Genomic DNA, 17,696 nt, shown 5'->3' on the forward strand with positions numbered 1-17,696 from the left:
TTATACAAGGATATCTTATGCTGGTTCAGAAAACAAAATAGGCTTTAATGATGTAAACCATCTATTATGTACTGGTAGAACTGCGGGCACCCTAGGGGCTGTACCTGTATAATTATCTTTTGTTTTTTTTTAAAAAGCATGCAACTTTGTGAACCCTCCTATCTGTGTTTAAACTTGGCTTATATTGCTTGAACTTGCTTCTATAAATCATGAGGGCAAACTAAGCCAATACAAGTGTGTCCATACGCTGCAAGCTTGTATGTAGACAGGATCACCTTACAGATGCAGCTAAACCCTTTTAACAGTGTCTACACAAGGGTCTCCACTGGTTCCCTGGAACTTGTGTGTGCAGATTAGCCCTACAGGGACCTGTTGGCCCTGGTTCCAGATGTTCTTGGGAGTAGTTAGTTCCACAATGGGTGATTGTAGCAGGCTGACCCTGTTTGCTTGAAACACCCCACCCTCTTAGCAGGTATTGATTGTGCTGGGTTCTGCTGAGTCACTGAGGTAGGTGGCTCACTCCCCCATCTTGGTAGAAGGGAGGTGGCAATGGCTTTTTGAGGGAGAGGAAAAACTAACTCAAGATTCTTAAACGACTAGTGGTTTTTGGGTGCCTCAAATTTTAGGTTCCCCCCTAAAAGGACCTGGATTTCAGAAAGTGCTGAAAATCAGGTCCCTTTCAAGAACCTCAGACTAGGCACCCAAAATAGGTGCAACCAAGCTTGGAGAGAAGTCTGGAGCTGAGCTTTGTTTAAAATAATTGACACCATGAGGTCAAACACTCAAGAAGGTGGTGAGGGGTGAGTGTTTGACCCTAGGCAGTGTGTAGACTTCTCTTTAGAACAAGCTGGGAAAGGCACCTGCTCATGGTGACATAATAGCCTCTCACATTACTTAATGTTAGCTTTGCTAGGATGATGACAATCACCCCACTGCCTAGTATCTGGCTCTGAACTTGGCTTCTTCATGCTACAACACCTGAGTCACGTGGTAATGATGTACAAGTTCCAAGCCTGTGACACGTTTCAGATACTTAAGTAGGCACAGCCTACAATAACTGGAGATAGACGGGTGATTGAGTTTCCTTGAAATAATAATTGAACAGATCGGGCTTGATATGCACCATGTGTAATACACAGGCATGCCTTGTGAGTCTTGCCTTCCTGAGAGCAGCTATGCATTTATATGCTGGGGAGTGTGTGTTTGCGTGTGTCTGTTTTATAGTGTTCATTCTGATTTAGTCACTGTTAGATCACTGAGAAATTGCGGGGGAAGGGGGAGAAGTTAGAGACAGTAATCTTACAAAAGATACATTTGCTTCATTCAGTATCTTACAGCTAGGTTAACTTAAAAAAAGGGTTCAGAAGAACATGGTTGGATCAGGGTAACCTGTGCAAGGTGGTAATGGTTAAAGCAACAGCCAGCCAGAAATATTCTCTATCTTGTGTTGAGTGGAAGTTAAGTTAATGTGTCACCACGAGTTACATGCATGGGAAGAGTCTCTTCCCCAAACTTCCTAATCCCAGTCTAGACCATGGACTGGAAAATAGTTTTCCCAAGTCCTGGCCTTGCAGTGTAGGCTTATATTTTACCAGACTTGCCTTCTTCCCAAGACAAGTTGATGTTCTTACACTTGCTGTACAAAGCAACGTTGTAAGGGGAATTGGGGTGGGTGGGATGGGGGAACCCCAAGTTTGGGGGAAGTGGGGCAGGGGAGTCCTGGGTTTGGCGGGGGAGCCCCCAGTCAGCAAAATGGCTAAGCGAGCCCAGCTGCTGGGGACAGGCTGAGGATGGGGGGGGGCAGGAGGGATAGCTCAGTGGTTTGAGCGTTGGCCTCCTAAACCCAGGGTTGTGAGTTCAATCCTTGAGGGGGGCATTTAGGGATCTGGGGCAAAAATTGGGGATTGGTTCTGCTTTGAGCAGGGGGTTGGACTAGATGACCGCCTGAGCTCCCTTCCAACCCTGATATTCTATGAAACACTCCACGTGGTTCTCCGTAGGCAGGTGCTGAAGGAGTTAGATACTCAATGGGCCTGCTCAAGCAACCATTGACGTTAATGGGAATACTTACACTGGGCTTGATCAATGATTTACCTGCCTTTGGCCATTCTGGTTTTGAGTTGAAGGGGGTGGGCGGGGTGAAGTAAAATCTATTTGCATGCTATTAAGGGGAATATTGTCTCCACCTATTGAAGTGAAATGCTGGTGGGGAATCTGCTTCAGCTATGGAGACTTCTGCATAGCGCAGTCTGCTCTCTGCTCCACTGGCTACTTCCTGACTTGAATCTGTCTGACCGTTCTGCTACAGCACAGTAGTGGGAGGAGAAAAGTATGTATATTTACTCTGTTTTAGCCTGTCTGGGTAGAGCAAATGCCTACAGGTGGGAGAACCAGACAAGCCTCCAGCTTGTACTTCTAGTTACCCAGAATCAGTATGTCAAAGAAGGTCTTCTAAGAATGCTTCCAGTGTTCTTGTTAGTCTAATTATTACTATAGGGAATTGTTTTCACCAACAGCTCCCTGGGGGTAGCAAGGGGCACAATGGGAAGTGTTTTGTCTTTGCTTGTGGCTGTTTGTGTCACATTGACTGACTATTTCAAGTGGGGAGCTGGATAAAATACATCTGCCATCTCAAAGAATACACAGTTTAGTTTAGCTCCGTGGTATCTGCCATCACTTTTTGGTTTGTATTACAGTCAGGCCTAGAAATCCCAGCTAAGATGCGGGATCCGTTGTGCTGGCACTGAGCAAACACATGGTAAGAGTTCCTTCCCCAAAGAGACAAGACAAAGGGTGCAGGACAGAGGCAAAGTGACTTGCCCAAGGTCACACAGCTGGTTAGTTGCAGAGCTGGGACCAGAACCCAAGTCTCCAGAGTTCCAGCCCCATGTCTCTTACCCACTGGACTATGGTGCTATACATCTGTATATGTTCATGGTGCATTTCATCCAGATTCTACAACAGGGACAGCTAAAGTTATCTGAAAGGTTTAGCTCCTTCCCCACTCTTAGCTGTATTCATTTATGTGACAATTGTTGCTATAATACTTATGTTTGACTTTTTTATATAGTCATAGGGCTCTTGAGTGCCTTCGAGTGTTTGTTGCTTACAGTAATTAACTTAATGTTACTTTTTTTTATTCGTTCCAGGTTTCTTTTTCTTGTACCTGTGTCCCCCTCCTTTGGACTTGTATAAATCTAGATCAAGGCCTTGCTCTTGTGACCTGAAGCCAGATCACTTGCTTTGACTGTTTGTTGTATCCATCCTTAGTCTCTTGTCTTGTAGTTAGGTCGTAACTCCTTGGGCGGGGACACTCTGTGTTCCTGGTTGGCAGACGCACTACCGTACTGTCCCGCATCAGGAATATCTGCCACAGTGCTAGATTCTACCTGCACTGATGGTTTGCCCCAGGGTAGCTACACTGTGGCCAAAATTCCTGTGCCAGCATGGCTCCCGTATCTTTCCCCAGAACTGACTCTACCATTACCTGTTTGGTTTTGGTCTAAGGGGGACAAAACTATATTATGAAACTGCTTTTAACTATACTTGAAATCTAGTCTGTTTCAAGAAGAACACCTGCCTCTTAGGCATCCTGACAATCTTTTGGATTTGCAAACATATTTTCCTGTATTTTAAAGTGGCTTTTCTCTCCCTTCATACTGTGTGAAAGACCCGCAATGAACAGGGGAAACTGTGAAATTGACCGGCTACAGTGTGCTGTCAAATGCAGAAAGTAAACTGAGAAATATTTTTTCTCTCATCACTTCCCATTACAGTAATTTTAGATGTTTAAACACAATCTTAGTTTACAAATATAATATATATGACTTAAGTTGATGTCCCTTTATTGGGTATTTAATATCAACCTAGAGAGAGAAACAGTTTAAAAATAAATAAATAGGGATAACATATATTTTCAAAAGCTTCTGAGACTTAAAGTCCCAAATGCCTGTCACTTTTGAAAACAAGACTTGGGTTCCTAAGTCATTTGCCTTTGAAAATGTTACTCTAGATTTCTATATACCCCCAATTCATGCTATGGAGAGGAACTGTGAAGTACCACGCTCTAAACTGTTCTAGTATGGTGCATATTACCTGGAAACTTTGTAAGCTAGCATCTGATGTAGTTCCACAGGTGTTTTAATGGCTCAGTGCCAACTTGTGCCAGCTGAGGTTCTGGCCCTGAGAACTTAAAATGCAACACCTACATACTGAGAAGGACTGGTTTGTCCGGTTCTGGAGAAACAGGTCTGTGTATAGCTAAGCTAGCATTCAGATGGGTCAGTCTTGCAGCCATAAATATGAGGATTCTCTGTTTTAGCAAAACAGATTCTAAGATTACAAATGCAACGTTAAAAAGCGCAGATAAATCAATGAAGCTGCAACAAACACAATCTTTGTTGCTTCCATTCAACTTCAAAACACCACCTTACTGTGAGACTGTGATTTGTATTTACTAATTGGAAGCTCTTTCTTTTGTACTGCAGCCCCCTTTTAACAGTTTATTTTTACAGGGCTGTTAACTGAAACTCAAATGCTGTTGTGGAGGGTGAGATAGCACCAGGCATTTTTGTGAAAGATAAGGGATTGAATTGCCTCACTGCAGATGTGGTGGGGTTTTAGCTGTTTAAAGAGCCCATTATGTACGTGTGTGTTCTGGTTAAGATTTATGCTACTTTTGGCTAATTAATCACATGTGAGATACTCTGAAAGCAGAGACTTCAAAAGTACCCAAGTGTCTTTTATCAAAGGTTTCAACCTGGATTAATCCTAGGTCTCTTGTTTACTTGATTGTGTGTATGGCAGAGGGGTAATTGCAACTCTTGGCAAACAGTCATTTTAAAGGCCTTTTTAATCCAGAAAGGTGTAAATAAATATTCATAAAGGTGTGTGTCTGCATATTTATTGAGTAATTCAACAGAGTTTCTCATGAGACACAGATAACAACTATTCAATACCTAGCTGCTTTATAAAGAAAATTGTGAACTGTTCTGGAAATACAAATAATCAAGATTGCACCAATTCTTGCGTAAAATACTCATTTCTCTGCTGCTACCTTCAATCCAGTTAATATTTTATATGATTGTAGATTCCTGCTCATCTCGGTGACTTATGTAATCCCTGCTTGTGGGGGGAGGGGGAGAGAACAAGGAAATCAATTATTTAAAAAAAAAAATTCTTTAGCTTGTAGTCCTTCTAGCTATTCTTGCTGGGTAGGAGGGTGTTCTTTGGGCCCTTACTCCATCAAGGAGATCTGCTCCCTTGGTGGCAAGAGGTGTGGGTACCCTAACAGCTGATTAAGCCCCTCTTGGCTTTCTGTAGCATCAGCATGCAGAATGGACAACATGCTTCACTCATAAGAATGGCCATACTGAGTCAGACCAATGGTCCATCTAGCCTGTCTTCAGATGATGGCTGGTGCCAGATGCTGTAGTAGGAAGAGACCCTAAGACATAAGCCCTGGTATCAGAGGCCTGATATGAGGCAGGACTTGCTCACAGAATCTGGCAAGAACAGGGCTGATACTGCAGAAATACACATTCCTAAAAAGTGCAAGTCACAAAGTACTCACGCAAACACATCCTGATACCAACTGGTACCAAAACATCCCAGTGTCAAGGATGGTACAAAAACATTCCTCAAGGATAACAGGAACACACTGACCCCTCCTAAAAGATAAGGTCAGGATAATAGTACGTAATAAAGATGTTTTGTTTGAACCATGTTCAAGGTAATGAGTAATAATACTCACGTCAGGGGACAGTAACTAACTATGTCAAGGGGACAGTACTAATTTGTTTGTATCAGGGTATAAAGATGTATTTCAGAGGGAGTATCTTTGTCTGGCTTAAGGAGGAACAGAAAGTCCCGCCGTTCACTGAGGGGGTCCATTGTTTCAGGCATACATGTATTAGTGGTCTGGTAAAGTCTGTGGGATACTAATACCGTGCTTCCTCGACAATAAACCTGGCTGGGTGCCTTCGTCCCTTAACGGATCTTGTGGTCATTGGGTGGTTAGCTTGAGGTCTGCCATGGCCAGCTGTCTGCGCAGTGCTGGGGCGGCGCACACAGGGAAAATACACACAGCCAAACATCTACCAGCATCTAACCACACTGGTGACCCATGACCGTTGATCTGGTAAGTAAGCGAGCTGTTCTCTGTAGAAATTGCGATCTAACATGACAGAAAACCACTGTTCAAATAAATCTCAATCTACCATATTTGAACAATTAAGTTGGCAATGAGCTAGAAACCACTGTTAAGTTAAACTTGGCTACTGCATTATTGCTGAACATCATTTACAATGCGCGTAACATTGCTAAACTGTTTAACCAACACACAGGTAAAAATCAACAAACGACAGCAAACCACATGAAGGCAAGGAAAAAAACAAATTGGTAAATTAAATTACACAATAACTACAAATTGGGTAAACAAATTCCCTGGTAGTACCAGTCACACTGGTTTTTACATTAGCTATTCTCCAGTCATCTGGTACACACACTGATTTAAGTGATAGGTTACAGACGAGTTAGTAGTTCTGCAATTTCATATTTGAATTCTTTCAGAACTCTTTGGTGAATACTATATGGTCCTGATGCCTTATTATTGTTTGTTATATCAATTTGTTCCAATACCTCCTTTATTGACACCTCAATCTGGGACAGTTCCTCAAATTTGTCACCTAAAAGGAATGGCTCAAGTGTGGGAATCACCCTCATATCCACCCTCATATCCTCTGCAGTGAAGACTGATGCAAAGAATTAGTTTAGCTTCTCCACAATGGTCTTGTCTTCCTTGAGTGCTCCTTTAGCACCTGGATTGTCCAGAGGCCCCACTGATTGTTTGGCAGGCTTCCTGCTGCTGATGTACTAAAATTTTTGTTTTGCTGTTAGGTTTTTATGCCTTTTGCAAGTTTTTCTTCAAATTCTTTTTTGGCCTGCCTAAGTATACTTTTACAGTTGACTTGCCACAGTTTATCCTCCTTTCTATTTTCCTGAGTGGGATTTGACCATCAGTTTTTTAAAGGATGCCTTTTGGTCTCTAATTGCCTCTTTTACTCTGGTTAGCCATGGTGGTATTTTCTTGGTCCCCTTACTATTTTGCTTTTTATTTGTGATATAAATGTAATTTCCATGCAGCTTCCAGGCATTTTGCTCTTGGGACTGTTCCTCTTAATTTCCATTTAAATAGCTTCCTTGTTGTGTAGGTCCTCTTTGTAAAGTTAAATATTACTGTGGTTGGTTTCTTTGGTATTTTCTCCCCTACAAGGATGTTAATGTGTTACCTTATGGTCACTATTACTGAGTGGTTCAGCTATATTCATCTCTGTGGACCAGATCCTATGCACCACTTAGGACTAAATCAAGGATTGCCATGCCCTGTGTTGGTTCCAGGACTAGCTGCTCCAAGAAGGAGTCATTAATGGTCTCTAGACATTTTATCTCTGTTTCCCATTCAGAGGTGATTTGTACTCAATCATTATAAGGATACTTGGAGTTTTCTGTTTTTGTAGCTTTTCTCATCTTGCTGATCATTTCACAGTCACTGTCACCATCAGTCAGGTGGTCGGTAGTATATTCGTACTGCTATCCTCTTGTTGTTCAAGCATGGAATTTCTGTCCGTAGAGATTCTGTGATATAATTTGATTCATTTAAGATTTTTACTGTATTTGACTTTTTGCTTTCTTTCACATATAGTGCCACTCCCCCACCAGCATGACCTACTCTGTTATCCTTATATATTTTGTACCCGTTGTCCCATTGATTACCATAGCTCCACCAAGTTTCTGGATGCCTATTATATCAATACCCTCACTTAATACCAGGCACTCAGATTCACTCATTTTAGTATTTAGACTGCTAGTATTCGCATACAAGCGCTTATAAAATTTGTTTGCCTTCATGTGACATAACTGAATGGGACTCATTTTTGTTCTACTATTTCTCTTCAGTTTCTACATTATCGACTTCTATCCTCTCCTCTCCTTATCTAGGATATAAAGAATCCCCCTCCCTCCCCTTGGTCTGAAGCCAGGAGTGGGCACAGGGCTGAAGCCGATATCTCTTCTCTCCCCCCCCCCCGAAGCCAGGAGCGAGTGCAGGGCTGAAGCTCCTCCCCTCCCCCCCCCCCCCCAGCCCCGTCTGAAGCAAGGAGCAGCACAGGGCTGAAGCCGGTGGCCACCCTTCTGCCAAAGCTAGGAGCCCCAAACACTGCCCTGCCCACCCACACACACACTGAAGCTGGGAGCAGCATGGGTCTGAAGCCCCGAGCCCATGGGCAGAGTTGTGGGGGCACAATGCAATTTCCCCCCCCAAATTGCAGTGCCTTACCCAGAGTGGGGCAGTCCGGGGACAGCTCCATCCTCCCCCACTTCCTGCTCTCCCTCAGGCCCAGGCCTCTGGCCAGGTTGTAGGTTAAGAAGCCAGAGCCAGGCAGCGCAGGGCAGCTGCTCCTCTCGCTGTGGTTCCATGGAGCGGGCAGCTGTGGCATTCCCCCGCCTGCTGCTGGTGCCTGGGATTGCAGCTGCTCCTCAGCTCCCAGCCCTCTTTGGCTGCTCACGCAGTTGGTAAGAGCCGCCCAGGCAGCGGGACCCGGCTCCGGGGCCAGCAGAGCCCTCGGGGAGCAGCCACTGTGAGGGGAGCCCTCCTGGCACACAGCCCCTAGCTATCCTTCTCCCTGCAACCTGAGCTACCCCCCTGCCTGCACCCTGAGCAGTTTTTTCAAACTTTGAGCTGAGTCCCCCTGCCTTTGAGTTATATTTTTTTTGGTTGCATACCCCCCACAGTCCATACAGGCCAGGTGGGCTGCTGAGGTGAATCGGGGGTGCAGGTGGCGCTCCCTCCCTGGACCCCGCTGTGCGGAGCTGCCTCCCCCCCAGATAGAAGTCAAACTATGCCTGTGCCCAAGGGGCCACCCCTTGGCCTGGAGCCCTGAGTCCCCTCCCCCACCCCCCTTGGGCCTTGGAGTTTTTATAGCCTGTTGAGGGAGGTCTCAGAAAGAAAAAGTTTGAGAACTCCTGCCCTAAGGGATGCCTCTGTCTGACCTGTTTGCTCCTCTGCACCTGTTGGCTTTTCCTCAGCCCTTAATTTAAAAACCTCCCCTACAAAGTCTTAATTTTACATGCCAGCAATTTGGTTCTGCTTTGGTTTAGGTGGAGCCCAACCTTCCTGTATAGGCTCCTCCTTTCCAAAAAGGTTCCTCAATGCCTAATAAATCTAAATCCCTCCTCCCTCTCCATTGTGCCATCCACGGATTGAGACCCTGCAATTCTGCCTGTCTAAATGGAAGCATTTCAGAGAATGCTACCATGGAGGTCTTGGACTTTAATCTCTTACCTCGCAGTCTAAATTCGGTCTCCAGGACCTGTTTCCTACCTTTTCTGTACCTATATATACCACAACCAATGTCGTCTTCTCAGAACTGCACTTAAGTCTACATAGATGTCTTTGGATGTTTGCACCTAGCAGGCAATTCACCATGCGGTTTCCCCGGTCATTGCAAACCCAACTATATATTTCTAATAATAGAATTCCCCCTATTACTGTTACCTCTGCCTTCCTAATAACAGGGGTCCCCTGCCCTGGAGAGGTAGCCACAGTGTGAGAGGATACCATGACATCATCTGGAAGGAGGGTCCCAGCTCTGGGATCATTTCCCTCTGTTCCAGCTTGATGTTCTCCTTCCTTTCATCCTTATTACCACAGAGGCTGTCGATCGGGAGGTGGGACTGTTCTACTGTGTCCCAGAAAGTCTCATCTTTGTATCTCCCTTAGCTCCCCCAGTTCAGCTACTCTGGTCTCAAGAGCCCTTACTTAATGTCTGAGGGCCATGAGTTGCTTGCACTGAATACATGCACACGCTGCCTGCTCACAGGGCTCCCATTGGCTGTAAGGGAAGGACTGGAAACTTAAAAACAAAATACAGCCCACTACCTAATCTGAATAGGACAGAATGGATATTTTCGCTGACCAGCACAGATGATCACTGCTCAAAGACTGTTTCTGGATAGGGCACTGAACTGGCTGCAACTGGGGAGACCTGGTTCTGTTTCTGACTCTGTTTCTGAGCCCCTTTGGGCAAGTCACTTCACTTCTCTATGCCGCTGTTTCCTTATCTGTAAAATGAAGTTACTTACCCCAAGAGCTAGTTGGTATTATCTGTACAGCACCAAGCACACTGTGGGCTCCCGTTAAATCAGGTACAACTGTTCATGATCTGCCATATTGGACTTTCACTAGACAAAGTATACAGCTTTGATGGGTAGCTAGATTCTACCCCAGCAATCCTTTAATATAACTTAGTTTAAGTAAGCCTTGCCAGACTGGAGGCAGTACAAGGCTTAACTCTTGCTTACTGTGCTTTCAAGGCTTTGGATGTTTGTCCATCTAAGACATTAAAACCCCCTGGTCTGCTCTCTGGCTAAATGGCTGGCCTCTTCTAATAGGTTTCCCCACATGGGTTGCCTGCCTCTGAAATGAGTTTTACCTACAATACCTGCTGTCACAGTGCTTGTTAGACTCTCTCCTCCTTCACATAGCACGAGTGCCTGCCTCAAATAATGGACAGATCTTTCCGGGAGAGAGGGCCTCGGAATTTGTGCAAGTTTGTTTCCAGAGCAGGATCTTGGAAGAATTTGGTTGCCTAATGCACAAATAACGCTAAGAGATGTGATTTAATGACTGGGGAGGGGAGCATGTCTGGTCTGTAGGTGACAGGCCTGCAAAATAACCAGTTTGAATAGCTTTTCCCATAGCCCTCAATGGGATGGGTTCAAAATAAAACATCCTCAAGACACAGCATCATCAGCACCCTTAGTTTTCCCATTGGTAGTTGGCAGGGGAGGGGGAGCCCTACCAGCAGCATGCCTGATCTGGTGAGCTGCTGCATGTCTTCAGCTTCCACTGAGGGGAAAACGGAATTGAGGATGTGCAGCATCTTGCTGGTACAAACTCCGTGCTGGTCAGCATTTAGCAGCAAGCCTTATGAGTTCCAGAGGTGGTTTTTCACCCCTACTTCTGCCACCTTGGGCACTGGGCCTGCCCTAATGTCCAATTTGATTCTGTCCTGCTCCTGTACTGAGAGAAGTCCGTTCACACAGTACAGTTGAGATAGACAAGAGTGGTGGGATGAGTGTGCTGGGGAGTTTGGTCCGCTACACCAGTGGCCTCCAAAGTGGGGTGCGCACACCCCGTGGGGTGCGCAAGACGATTGATTGGGGGGCACAGCAGGAGGAGCACTGCCAGAGGGGGGGAAAAAGGGGGGGCCCTGAGTCCTCCGGCCTGTGGAGGAGAGGGGCAGCCGCACAGCCAGCGGCCGCAAAGAAGCGGCACTTTTCCCTTCAAAGCCGGCTGGAGAGAAGCACCACTTTGAAGGGAGAAGCGCCGGTTTTCTCCAGCCGCTGGCTGCGCAGCTGTCCCTGCTCCTCCTGAGTCCTCTGGCCTGTGCTCACAGGGCCACATTCCAAAAGGGGCTTTAGAGCTTCAGGCCGGGGCCCCCTTAGCCCAGGGCCCTAAAACCCCTGCGTTCCGGGTGGCCCTGCCATCCGGGGAGGGGGCAGCTCCCAGAATCGCGGCGATGGGGGTGGTGCTGCGCTGTGCAGAGCCACCTGCACACCCCCTGCACCAAACAGGAGCTGCCTCAGGTAAGTGCTCTGCACCTCCTGCCTGCCCCAGCCCTGAGCCTCCTCCCGCACCCTAACTCCCTCCCAGACCCTGAGTGCCTGCTGTATCACAAAGTGTTAAATCAAGATTTTTAAAAATAATAAAGCATATTCAATCACGTTGCTCTAACTAAAAATATTAATAATTTTTTTTTTGTGAGAGCAAAAAGGTTTTTTGTACGGTTAATAAAATAAAAAAATATTTAAAAAATATTGTTTCATCTTTATCTCATCGCTTTTTAATTTCTATTTTTTGTTTTATAATTTACGTAATATATTAGTACAGTAGTACATGTATATATTTTATACATATACATATATTGGGGGTGCATGCTCAAATTTTTTAATGATAGGGGTGCGCAATCAAAAAAGTTTGGAGACCACTGCGCTAGACTGTCTCTCTATATTCTGCAAGGTGGCAGAGATAAGCTGCTCTCTTGACAGAGAACAGTCCCTATGTAATGATTACAAGGGAACGTTGGTGAGCCGTGTCCGGTTTTCATTTGTCTCTCCAGTTTGCTGTTGGGAACGCGAGTAGAACTAACCTTTCTGTGTATGTAACACATTTTTCAGGCAGCTAGTTAGTTTGGATGGCTCGATTTTGGGGAGTCCACTCTGACACATCTTAAAGGGGCCTGATGGTTGAAAAGATAGGTGCTGAACGCTTTCTGAAAAAACAGCCTCTTCAAGGTTTGTCAAGTTGGGTACTGTCAGAGGGCGTGCCTGCCTTACAGCAACCTCTTCTGGTCAATTGTGGTTCTGCTGAGGCCTGCCTCAGTTTCCTCTTAACTCTGACTCCCTTAAGTCCACACAGGCCAGAGATTCAAAACTTTCCCCCTTTTGGGGTCCAGTTTATTAAGTCCTGCACAAAGTATCTCAAAAGAGAACGCAGCCTTACCAAGTCTTCATCCCAGTTTCAGCTGAGCCCTGAGGATCTGTCTCTTCCCTTCAGAGTTCCAACACTCTTCTGTTCTGGTTGGGCAAAGCCCCCTCTGTAAGGTTCTGTCTTCCTGCTCTCCCAGCACCTCTTGCCTGTATTTTGTCTCTCTCCACAGGCCTTTCCTGCTGGTGTCTTTCCCCTGCTGACTCAGGGCCCCGCAGGAGCTGCCTTACTTCCCACAGTGTATGCAGGCATCTGCCTACAATCTGCAGCTGTCTCCCCCTTTATAAGGCTCGAGTGTCCTTCCCCAAGTCCTATTGGGCAGTCCGAAGTGCACTGGACCTCGTTCCCTCCTAAAGGGACCAGTCAGCTAGTGACAGGCATCTAAAATTGCTGCTCACTTCCGCTCTTCATTTAGACCTCAAAGTCCATGTTTACTGGGAAATCTCTAGCGAGGAAGGGATTGCCCCTATTTTATCTCCTTTGTGTATGATTGCACACATCACACCGCTTCTGCTTTGGGAGCTCCTGGGTGGGCCTTCTTCTGAGCGACTAACAATGCCAGGAGAGCTGTGGGGAGAGCACATATTGGGGGAATATTTCTAGAAAAATTGGACTTTTTCCAAACCCCTCTAATACGTATAACCCCTCCCCTTTTTTTTTTAAACTCAGAAGCCCTGCTGGCAAGAGCACCATCGGACAGAAACGTGTGTGCATACGTGTGTACTGGTGGATAGCAGACACACCATTGCCATTTCTTCTAGAATTGCTACCTAGGCAAGTAATCACCAAGTGCTTAACTATCTGGGAGGGTGCAGTTGCCCTAGAGGAAATCAGTGCAGAAGTTAAACTGTAGGGTTAAGGGTCTGACTCACGCCATAGAACCATACCTCATTCATTTCCCTGGCTTCCTTTTTTCTGGTCATGTTGCTAACTCTGCTTCATGTGGGGGGACAGGACTGCCATGGTGTCCTGAAGTCAAATTTTAGTCAATTTGGCTAGAGCTGATCACAGTGATTACAGCAATAGTTAAGGGTCTGCCAGCAAATCCCCTCGTAAATCTTGATCTTTATGGCCAGTTTCATAATTGTCACTTTTGTGATCTGTTCTCCCCACAGGATAGCTTCCGTTAATGCTAAATGGGATTTACACAAAGCAGCAAATAGACCTCCTCCTCTTCCCACCTTTCAGGCTGACGTGTGTGTGTGTAGACATGCTCTCGCTCACTGTAAATGCAGTTGGGCAACTTTTTAAGTTATCCAGCATTAAGCAGTGTAAAACACAACCTTTTTTTTTTTAATAGGTCATTGGCTTTCAAAATTATAATGTCCTAGGTTGGAGCAGCTCTAACATTGTCTAGCTGAGGGATGGAATGGCAAGTCGTTTCGTGGAGCTGTACCTCTTGTGCATAACATGAAGCAGCTTACAGCCGTCGCCTTCTCTGTCTAGCTATACATATGAAAGGCAGAGGAGCTCTAGAGGTTGGGTTCAGGAGCAAAGCGGTGGTGAAAATCCCACATGCTCTATTCTGTGTTACTGGGAAAAGGGAGAGTGTCAGGAGTTCGCCATCGTGCTGTCCCAGGATCCTGTTTGGGGGTCATCTCTTATATCTCCCTCTGGTTAATAGGTGTCTAGTGAGTTGGTAGCTTTGCTCCCATGACCAAAAGAGCAGAGGAGCTATAGGTATCATTCTTCCCTCCTGGTTGCTGCAGATGGAGAGGCAGGAGAAGAGGTATCTGGCCCTTCTTAGGGAGCATGGAAAAGTGTGAATGGGGGCGGCAGGCAGAAAACCAATGTGTCCTTGTACTCCACTGTCTGTATCCATCTGTTGTCTCTTGTCTTATATTTACTTTGTAAACGTACAGCATGTAGCCTAGGACTAGGGCATGTAGTCCCATGACTAGGACTCCTAAGCACTATGATAATACAAATAAAAAACAAAGAACTGTAGTGCTTGCCTTGGTAGGTTTTCCCAATAGCAGTAGAAAGCTGATTAGACATATGTAGTTTCACATCTGCCTACAAGATTCTGAACAGAAGCAGTGAAACTGAACAGAGACTTGTTAATTTCACATTGCTGCTTGGCAAAAGCTATGCATTGCAGCAGAGGCACTGGCTGTGTGCGCACTCAGGAAGACAGTACTTCATAACCTCCCATCTGAGAATCATGTGGAGGTCTATCTTTGCAATCAAAAGGGTTAGAAACTTAGGGCTTGTCTACACAGTGAGGTAATGCATTCTAAGGGGAGGTGTGATTTCTGAAGCACACTACTTTATTGCACATTAATTAGTTCACGTAGACGCTGCTGGCGCAACTAAACATTGCCTAGTGTGCTTCAACATAGTACTGTTTCAAATGACACTTAAAGTGCACCAACAGGGCCTACATCGACCAATTAATAGATGACGAGTAAGTGTGTTTTCGAAACAGCATACACCACACCATACTGTGTAGACAAGCCTTTAAAAACAGAGAGAACCTGAATTCTGCAGGTGGTGATAGTGTAGGCCCCTCACACAGCATGTCACTTAGCCAGGACAAATCGATTTTTCAAGCACTGCCTCTCTAGATGCTTATGTAGCCCTCATCACTCTAGTATCTGAGCCCTAGGTAAGTAGCCTCCATATTAAAGAATAACCATGGACCACCCTTTGATCATCCTTGGCCTATTTGTCTTCAAATATTTAAAGTTTGAAATCACTTTCTCTATTTTTGTAGTAGGACAGATGCACTAGCCCAAGTTTCTGTCCTTGAGTAAGACAATCATTGAAACAAGATTTTTCAAATCAGTTTCTAGTGATCCAGCAGGTTGTTGTATTGGGATGTCACTGGCAACTGCAGTTATGAGATGTGCAGATGCAAGGAAAACAGGCCTCCCTAATTAATCACTAGAGCATCAGTGTGAATTTTCTGCTGTATCTCATGGGAGTTACCAGCTTAGAAATAATAAAACTATCAAAGTTATGGACTCTTAATTTGTATGTCACACCTAATTTAGTTACAGTGAATAAAATACCTTGCATTTTAATTGAACAGCTGTGGCTGTGGGTGCTGGTGATGTAGTGTGGCTTTTTTTCCAGGTGGGTAGGTAAGTGGGGGTGGGCTATTGAACCATGGCGGAATATGCCCCTCTATCTACTCTGGAAGGTCCGAATCAGCAATTACCTTCTACTTTCTCTCCAAAGGTGACCCAGTTTATCTGCAGCAGCATTATTTCCTGGCCAGGTGAGGCATTCAGGTGCCTCAAATGTTGATATCCTTAATTACTGAAATCCTAACACAGCTCTTAACATCTTCAACCAGGCAAGAAATAGCTAATCCATTATTTACCTGGCTCTCTCTGTCTAGGTCGTTGTAACCCCTAGAACTGCTGCATTCATTAGTCCTGTACAGATGTATAGAGATGCACACGGACAGACTCATTTTATCTAGCTGCATTTTGCTTCCCTGAACACGACAGTGTTGATGCAGTCGCATGCTACCTCTATAAACTAATGCTACAGGTGACAGAAGCCCTACAAACTTAAAGCCTCTTTGCAGCCTTATGATGAAATTCTTAGACCATGCAGCTTGCACTGAATTACAGAGTCTTGTTTGAACTCTGCCGAGGCCCTGGCTGCATTCTGGATGGTTTTTGTTTTGTTCGCTGATTTTTGTGTGTGTGTGTGTATTTTTTTTTTTTCCTGCTAATTTTTAAACAAGGCCATTTAGAGCTATTTCAGGGCAGTAATAGGAAGGAACCATCCAGATTTCTGCTCTAAAGAGAACACTTTTAGTGAAGAAACTTCTCATGTATTACAGTAATGCCTATGGGTATGTCTCTACAGCAATGAATCACCTGCATCTGGCCCGGGTCAGCTAAGTTGGGCCCGTGGGGCTTGGGCTACAGCGCTATAAAGTTGCTGTGTGTATGCTTGGGCTGGAACCCGAGCACTGGACCCGGCGAGGTGGGAGGGATCCAGAACCAGAGCTCCAGCCTGAGCTCAAACATCTACACTGCAATTTTTAGCGCCCCCCTCGCCCTCCAAGAGCCTGTGTCAGCTGACCAGAGCCATCTGTGGGTCTTTTATTCCAGTGTAGACATACCCTTAGAGCAGTGGTTTTCAACCTTTTTTCATTTGCGGATGGAGGTGCAGACCCCTTTGGAAATCTTACTCACTCTGTGGACCTCCCCCCAGGGGTCCGCGGCCCACAGCTTGAAAACCACTGCCTTAGAGGCTCTAACTGAGATCAAGGCTCCCTTGTGCAAGGTGCTGTACAGAAACACATAGTAATCCAGATGCTGCCCCACAGTGTCAGTCTAAATAGATAAGGCAGACACAAGAAGTATCATCCCCATTTTGCAGATGGGGAGCTGAGGCCCAGAGTGACTTGTTATCATGCAGGAGAAGAGAAATGGTAAAAACACAAGCTGATAGAATTGTTTTCCAACCAGGCTCACTCTGAGCCTCCCATTAATTCCCTATATAAGTAGGCGTTGGGCCTCTCCTTCCCATAATCCTGTCTCTCTAGGAATACGACAGGATCTCTGAAAGAATGGTGCAGCCCCTCAAAGGAAATCCTGAGATCCTTACTTTGTTCTTGTTCAGGCAAACTCACAGTGAAGTAAACCAAAGTTTGCTTGATCAAGCAGCTTGGATCTGACCCTTTGCTCCTGGGAGGGACAGATGAAATGACCTTTGTGTACTATTCCTTTCATTCCCACAGGAAGCAGGGAGATCATTCTTATGGGTGTGCTGCAGTTCTGGTATTTGATTTTATTCCTCCCCCCACCACCTTTTTTTTAATACTTCAGATAGCGCTGTAGGTCCCACAACGATCTCTCTTTCTCATGGCATTTGAATTCCTGGACAATGGAAATGCCACAAGTTGTGGCCTTCCTGTGGAGGTGTTGGTCCCACAAAGGCTCCCAGAAGCAAAAAGGAAAAACAAACACAAATATGAAGACGTTCAAATTCTTAAACCTGAATGCAAATGATGTAAATGCAATACACACACATCTCTGGATCTCCCCCCACCCCAATGAAAGCTGATTGCTTCCTCAGTTTAAAAGAGCAAGGATGGCATGTGGCTTGGGACAGATTGACATTCACAATTTCCCCCCCACACTGAAGAAAGCTTTCTGGAACTTGCAAAGGAGGAAGAGACAGA

The 17,696-nt window shown here is 45.4% G+C and overlaps 1 protein-coding gene and 1 long non-coding RNA gene across 6 annotated transcripts in view; one reads left to right on the plus strand and one right to left on the minus strand.

The window, feature by feature from the left end:
* Positions 1 to 17,696, plus strand: part of RASSF7 (Ras association domain family member 7) — a 130,716-nt gene that overhangs the window by 55,417 nt on the left and 57,603 nt on the right. The gene's annotated exons all lie outside the window — the stretch shown is intronic.
* On the minus strand, positions 4,888 to 12,875 carry LOC142072324 (uncharacterized). Its single transcript, XR_012668717.1, has 2 exons — positions 12,563 to 12,875; positions 4,888 to 7,635 (listed from the first exon to the last, which is right to left on the minus strand). It is a non-coding gene; the product is annotated as an uncharacterized LOC142072324 (long non-coding RNA).

This window comes from Caretta caretta, chromosome 6, assembly GCF_965140235.1.
Source record: "Caretta caretta isolate rCarCar2 chromosome 6, rCarCar1.hap1, whole genome shotgun sequence".
NCBI classification, from domain to species: domain Eukaryota; kingdom Metazoa; phylum Chordata; order Testudines; family Cheloniidae; genus Caretta; species Caretta caretta.